The sequence below is a fragment of the Trachymyrmex cornetzi genome, unplaced genomic scaffold (genome assembly GCF_001594075.2).
Source record: "Trachymyrmex cornetzi isolate Tcor2-1 unplaced genomic scaffold, Tcor1.1 scaffold96, whole genome shotgun sequence".
Classification (NCBI taxonomy): Eukaryota; Metazoa; Arthropoda; class Insecta; order Hymenoptera; family Formicidae; genus Trachymyrmex; species Trachymyrmex cornetzi.
Genome location: NW_017300311.1, coordinates 77489 through 85836, shown reverse-complemented (window position 1 = coordinate 85836; position 8348 = coordinate 77489). Strand labels below are relative to the sequence as shown.

Below are 8348 nucleotides of genomic sequence, written 5' to 3'. Positions count from 1 at the left end.
CTCGTGTCCAATTGAGCCGTGTCCAACTGGGTGCCACCCCTTCTAGAAGATAAAATCAGAATTACTATCTTTCGAGTAAATAGATGCATTGGTTTTGTTTCTTTTATTATATAAATTAGTCATTTATTACATAAACTAGCCATTTATTACATAAATTTCTACATTTAGATATTATAACGTTATTCTGTCATATGTACTTTAATGTGGATTGAAAATTCAGTGATGAGACCAATATTGCTGTTGATTATTCTTTAATGGAAATTTTAATAATCATTATTCATTATAACTTGGAAGCGATAATAATTGATAATACCAATGCGAATTGCGAAAACAATTGTATATCTGAAAAAGAACATTGTTCGTGCAACATTCGCAGAGCAAGAATTATTTCACTGATTCATAAATTCGGAATTTGAATTGCATTAGACCTGTTCTATTTAGTTAAATTTTTGCACCAGTTCATCTTTCTTCCTTTTATCTTCAGGAGGAAAGAACAAGAAAAATGAACTGATGCAAAAAGTTCAACTAAAAAGAAGGCCTATTATTAAATTTGTAGTGTCAAATTTGACCTGATTTAAATTGCTGTTCCTCAATATTGTCATTATTTTATACTAATCGAAGTCATTATACAATTTAAAATTTGAATTAAATTTGATGTTATAGATTTATCTGTTAAATTTAACTCAATTTGAATTGTTTTCCAATTGAATCTAACTGAATTCAATTAAATCCAAATAAAGTTTTCGCTATTCAAAATATGTATTTGGATGGATAAAATTTCAATCCATTTCAATCTGTTGTTGTTTATTTGGAACATATTTGGAAAATTATGTTTTTTCCGTTTTTACATTTTTATTTATACGCAGCACGTTCAACAATCTCCAAAAATTAATAGGTGTTTAAAAAATCTAATGTATACGTATAAATTATATGTATATGTATAACTTTGTTAATACAATTTATTCGTACAATATTGGCCCTGTATTAATTCAATATATTCTGAATATTTAATCAGTTATCGTTAATAAATCGCTACTAGGAGAGATAGGGTAACTCCGGTATATACGCCGCACCTATAAAAAATTTAATTTTTAAGTATTATTTAGTATGTTTAGTAAACGAACTATATCAGTAAAAACTTTGTACTGTCTACTACTATGAAAAAAATATTAGAAATCCGAAATATTTATTTTTCACATTAAAAAATAAACTTTTTGAAACCTTGTACTTTTGCTGCATATCCCATAACGATGGGATATATGGCTACTCATAGAAGGAGAGGGGAGGTATGTACGGGGGGCTTATGAAAAATTTACAAATAATGCATATAAATAAAACGCGTATGATGACACAATGACTTATAAAATGTTTTTATAAAGTTTTATTAAGGAATAAGAATGGTAAATATGTATATGAAGTAATAAATAATAATTACAATCTTCCTACATTACAAGTGTTAATGATTTTGAAAATGATCTTGTCGGCAATTTTCATAATCATATTCGTAATTAGGGCATCAAAATACAGTAGTATGTCATGCGACAAGAAAATCGGGGGTTCAGCTTTTCAAAACTCTATCCTACGTTTTTATTAATATATGTATAATAATGACACCTTCTCGTCGATATACTTACAACGGTGACTGAGGATATGAATTCCAGCTTAAACTACAAAAAAAATTTTTCGTTTATATATAAAAAAAAATTCTGCTATAGTATAAGATTTAATTATGAAATGACTAATGCTTATAACATCTAATGTTTCTTTCGGATTGGTCTTACCGATTGCATTAGCTCTAGGAAAGGTATTTGCTTCTTCCCCGAATGCGTGCATAATCGTCGTAACAAAAATTATATCAAAATTTATCGATAAATAAAGCAATCGCGTCTTGCATTATTTACTAAAGCTTAAGAAGTATTAATATGTACGTTTGTGATTTATTGCAGACGTGTAGCCCAAGAAATGCAGTTAAGATATTGTTTTCGAGTCTAACAAGTACCTACATTTTCTTATATCTTTATACATTTATTGCAGATATACAAATATCATATTTTGAATCATGAAAACATGTTCATTTTATGCACGAAATATATAAAGTTAATAAAACGATAAAACGAAGACTATAAACCTGAAATAATCCCGATGATAATGATTAATACGTAAAGTATGACTCAAATACATGTATGGGTGGTACATGTGTCAGTTTTAAAAGTAGTATCAACAATAGAAAAACTGTATTACTATTTTATGAAGAGATAAAGTTGTGTCCTTCAAGTCGAAATGTTCGTCTAGGTGGATAGATATGTATTTGTTTTTGATACTAACTCAATATATTTTCTGTTGATTATAGCGTCGTTTCGTTTTATGTAATTTTAATGGATAAAAATGAAGATAGAGGCTTAGCCACTTCCAGAAGCCTCGATCTATGTTGTTATGTGTGTGTGTTAAATATTTTTAAAATATAAAATTTTTATTTAATTTTCCTTACCAACATTTAAATACAATGACTTGCTATAATTATTTAGTAATTAAATATTAATCAACGCAATAAATATTCTTGATCAACTAAATATGTCGAAGTATTTATTTAAAACACTGTTTTTCGAATAATATTGTTTTAATGCTGTTACGTATTATCGAATCGAATAAAACCCAAGTATTCAACTCAATTAAAATAGTAGTTTTAATTTTTTTTCAAGGATATTCTTATTGAAGGTCGTCTTATTCCAACCCAAGTAATGGCAACTTTAATTCTCTGTCAAAAATTATTACTCTTCGAAAAAAATTAATATATCAAATGAAAAATTAAAACCTAGATGCTACAATCTTAACTAATCAAGTTAAATTCCATCAAATTAAAAAGTAAAACACAAATGATACTATCTCTTGTTATTTACTTAATTCTAATGATATGTATATACGTATAAAAGATTCGTGAAGAATCATTCGAGCCGGTTTCACCAACGCCAATTACTTAATTGGCCGTGGAACTGATTAATTGTGTTTGCTGTTTAGTAGAATTGACCACTTATGATTGACAGACTTGGCAGCGCCAAGTGTTTTTACATGAAAAATTTTTCTATTTAAATTTGTGATAATGTTTTGTATAATATTTCGAAAGAGAATTAAATAACCACTACTATAGTTGGAAGAGGAAATGGCTTTGTGTGTGTGAATAAATTGTGATATAATAATTTCATTTAAGAGGAATTTAAATCATTTGGATTGGGATAGGAACATCCTTTAATAAGATATACATACGTATATTTAGATTTCAATGCATAAAAATTAAAGATAATACCATTTGGATTAAGTAAATAATAATAAAAATAGTATCACTTGGGTTTTACTTTTTATTTTGATAGTAGAATTTAACTTGGCGCCACAGATTATCACACACACACACACACACACACGCGCGCACGCACGCACGCACGCACGCACGCACGCACGCACACACACACATTAAAGTTAATATTATTTATATAATTTCGTATCCGTAGGAATGCTTTTTAAATTTTCAGGAATTGCAATCGGTATGTGCGTAGTTTCTGTTGGAATATAATAAGCAGAAATCTCTATTACTTCATGGAAAACAGTCATTACGGTTACCCCGACTATAGCTCTTAGCACCGGAATTCTGATCGTTTAACTTCTAGGATTTGTTCTACAGGTAAGAGCATTAAATAATTTTTTATTAATAAGAAAATAAAAATATCGTTAATAATTAGATAAAATTTGAGTTAATCATCACACGTTATCTAATACGGAATTACAATACAGTCAAACAAGTTTGTTTGAAATTTTACAAAGTACCTGCCGATAAATTTTGTCGGCAGAAAGGACACTTTGATGCAGAATCCGTTATATGAGATACTGGCGAATGCCATACAAAGTGTGAGAGAAAAACTCTTTACATGACTTCAAAATAGATTGATGATAAAAATCAAGCAGACTTGTACATAGTTTGACGTAGATTAATAGCAGAAATCGAGCAGAATCTGCATTTGATAAGTTTTGTTCGATTTTTGCTGCCAATCTGCAATCAGTTATATCAACAGTTATATCAACTCTCACTAGAGCTAGCTAATGCGGACGTAGACGAAATCAAATCTGTTCAATTTTTTTAAATAAAATTTATTCCTAATTTGCTGCCATTCTGACAATAAAAAATTTATTTATTTGAATTTTATTTGAGTGCATTAATACCGATTTTTAAATTTTACTAAAAATAGACAAATTAAAACTTTAGACATTAATATTGTTAAAGTAATAAATATACACATATAACATATGTAATTAAAAAAAACATATAGGCATATAATCAAATTTAAATATAAATTAATATTCATATTCTGTTTTATTTATATTTATATTTTATTAAAACACACATTTATATTATTCTAGAATGACTGGAGGTCAATAGCAGCATTTTTTTCCATATCCTCCATATTGTTTGTCTTATGCAATATTTTCTATCCTTCCGCGAGAGTCCTTAGTGGTTGCTCTTAAAAGGCCGAAAGGAAGACGTTAGGATTGCTCTACTTTTGTATCCGTGGTCTGCGTCAGGAAACTACAGAATTCCAGAAAGAGTTTATCGAAATGACATACTATATCGAGTCGGAAAATAAATTTAAAATATCCTAAAATTGCCGAATAGATTTCTCTTCGACCGGACATAGGTTTCTTACTTGGAATGTGTGCAGCATATTAAAGAGAATTCGGAGAACAATCCTTTTACCAGAAGTGTGGAAACCTTTTGTGTTATTAAATCTCTATTTACTTTTTCAGAAACTTTGTGGACTGTATGCGATTATATTTTATACCGTTGATCTTATCATCAGGGTCAATATAACAATAGATCCATTTTTGATCATCGTAACAGTAGGAATAATTCAATTAGGAAGTATTGTAATCACTGCATATTGTAAAAGGTAATTATTTTTATTTATTGTACAGTCTACAACTACACTCAATATGAATTTATTATAAATCTACATAATCCACCCATATAAAAAATCAAACACCAATAGTTGAAGTAAATCTAATAATTAATGACAACAGCAATAGTTATTAATTTCGTAGTTATGAATACTAATTAGCGAAAATTTAATATTGTACCTGTAATTTTAAATGTTTTAAACTCAACAGCTGTCGTGATATTTTTTATGGACTTTTGTGATTAATCTGTGGATCGTTCTATTAAAATGCTCATTAGATACTCGTTATGGTATATCTTTCAAATCGATAATATTCCAGAGACTTACATAATTAATTTCGAAATTTTACTAGAATTGGTCGTCGAACTATTTCGATTGTGTCTGGTGTTGGTATATCAATTTCTTTGGGCGTTTTAGCAGTGTTTGCCTGCAATTTTTTGAGGACATTGGCGTTACAACTATTCCTATTGTTTGTATTCTTTTCTATGTGGTAAGAAAATGATGTTTTCATAAATATCTCGGCAATAGTTATAATTTTCTTTTAGGAAAGTAATTATTATCATGACCTCGGCAGAAATCTAACGTAGATTCAACTTTAGGTATTATCTTTTTGAAAGAGTTTCTTAAACATGATTTCTCAATATTAGCTAATTATAAAGTTTAGGATTAATCCCTAAATCGCAGGGTTTTGGAGCATTTGGATTTTTTTCGATTTCTTCTTCCATGATTCCGAAACTGTATCCTACTAAATATGTGAATGTTCTCGGGTAGCTTACTACTTTCATTTCTCTTGTGGACAGCTACATCATCATACAATTGTATCCAGTAATGGTGACGCATGATAGAAATGCTCTCATTTATTTTTACTGCATAATGTCTATCATTGCTACTGTTTTTCTAATGATTGCTTTATCGGATACACTAGGGAAGACGAAAACACAGATAGAAAATGCCTTTAGAGGCAAGTTACAGATAGATGAAACATTTAAAAAAATTGAAGATACATGTTAAACGAATGCAACAAATAGTTTAATGTTGCTGAAGCAATTTATGCAAATTGATATAAGAGTTTGCAAATAATGTAAACGCGTCATTTGCAACAGATATTTTTTTGAAAAATAATTGAGATTAATTAAAAATAATTAAAATAATCGAAATTTTAATTAATTAAAATTAATTAAAAATAATTAAAAAGTTATATAGTTTTATATCAAATTTTTTCCGAGATGCCATAGTAGATCCCGAAGATTTTTCACGCTAAACACAATGCTGTTTTTAAAACGTGGATTTGGAGCCTGTCAGGATTTTAATTAATTGTAAAATGGTTCAAAAACAGTGTTGTATATTTTTTCCGTAAAAAAAATTATTTCTAATTAAAGTTAACAGCATTAAAAGTATAATTCCAGAGCTTTCGAATGAATTTTAATTCTTTTCTTACACGGCACGCCTCCACGAATAAGCTTTTTCTGTACCGAGGACTCCGACACATGTGCCTACTTTAAAGATAGCGTGACATATGTTTATGCGTTAATACGTGTCACGCGTTCACCTAGAGTTTATAATCGTCTTAGCGGAATTGACGTAATAATCTTATAAAATAAGATCGCTGATGTCCATAGTTCGTTACGTGGATGCCGACTACATAGTTGGCGCTATGCTATCCACTGCTCGTTATATGGATTCCGACTAAAGTTGGTGTTGGTATTGAAAAAGTTAATTTATGATTGTAAGACTTATTTTCATCAAGTTATGATTATTAAGTTATGAATTTTATGCTTTCTATATAATCTGGTTTGTAGATTGCCGTATATATATTTAAGTAAAAAATTACTGTTACTGTATTGACAAAAGCATTTTGCGAAAAATTAAATTTTATAACGTACAAATTTATTTACGTACAAAAAGAATGTCAAATTGTCAGAAAAAATATTGAGAGTGAGAGAGGGAGAGGGAGAGAGAGAGAGAGAGAGAGGGGGGGGAGAGAGAGATTACAGAACATTCCCGCGTTTCCTCTAAGGTTTCGAAAATTCATCCTAGGAAACATCCATTGTGTTATCCACGAATCCACATATCATCTCTGGTATCTCATACACCATAGGTATGAGAAAAAGTATTTTTTTATATTATTTGTATTATTAATTTTTTTTTTTAAGTACGTCAAATGTCCTAACGAAAAAATTAAATACATATTATCATAAAGTTTGTTTTCTGTAGCTGGACTAGTGTACACTTCTGGAACTTGAAGTAAGATAAGTCGTATATGTTTGATATTTGGCGAAAATGAGAAACAGAATTCTAGTACAATTTAGTGCAGATATAAAAACAGAGCTATAATAAAAAAATTCTATTTTATCGCACTAGAATACATTTCATAGTATTGATATAATCGAAACATTTATTTCAATTGCTGATTAGAAGTTCAAGAACACAAAAAAGAATTAAAAATTTTGCATAAAAAATTAGAAATCTCAGACACACTTGAAGTTATCACTGAGACTTGGCGGTTTTTTATCGGGTACAAAAACTAGGGGTCCAGGATGATATATATATATATAATTATTCATTCATTTTATATTAAATAACAAAAATGAGTTTGAAAATTAAACGTTATCTTTCCAATACAAATATAAGCAAATTAAAAATTTATATGTTTGTATAATATAATATTTATTAAGCGGATATATTATACTGTTTCCTAATTTGCTACTTTATTATTTTAAAAAACAGCAGATTTTGTTTAATAGACCTGCTTTTATTTTGATTGCTTGCTATGTTTACTTATACCTTTGCTATTAACATGTGCTTCAATTTCAGCTTTTACTATGCAAAAATATACATATCAAATATTCCATTTCATATATTCAATTTAGAAAAAACTTTGCATATTTCAAGATAATATAAAATTGGAGAGCAACTCAAACGAGAGTAGGTGTTTCTTATAGATTTTAGATCACTGAATTCGAATTCGTAAGCCGTTTTGCTCCATCACCATGTCCAGTTTTTTAGTTAATTGAGGAAAATGACGAAAAATTAGTGAAAATTCAAACATTGGGAAAAGAAAAAAATTAAATATGACATTAAAATGCGATCATACGATTTACATGTCGCTGATCACGAGATCAACTATTCTGTGATTGGCCAGTGCCTTCCAATTAATCGGATATCAAACTTAATCGGATAAAATATACTCTCTTTTTATCTGTTCAAGTCTAATGTTCGATTAAGTTGTAGGTTCATGCGATGAAATTTTAGCGGATAGACATATGACGGTCCATATTGCGTTTACATATAATTAGGAATTACATTTCATCGGATAAAGATGTTTGTCACTTCATTGGATATTCCTGAAATTGATCGGAAAAAGCACTAGAGTACGGTTATTTCGATCAAAAGCGCTGGACATTTTTC

General features: G+C 29.0%; 1 pseudogene; it reads left to right on the top strand.

Annotated features, from left to right (window-relative positions):
- The first annotated feature begins 3505 nt into the window (after positions 1–3505).
- LOC108769842 (facilitated trehalose transporter Tret1-like) lies at positions 3506–5951 on the top strand (annotated as a pseudogene).
- The last annotated feature ends 2397 nt before the right edge of the window (positions 5952–8348 follow it).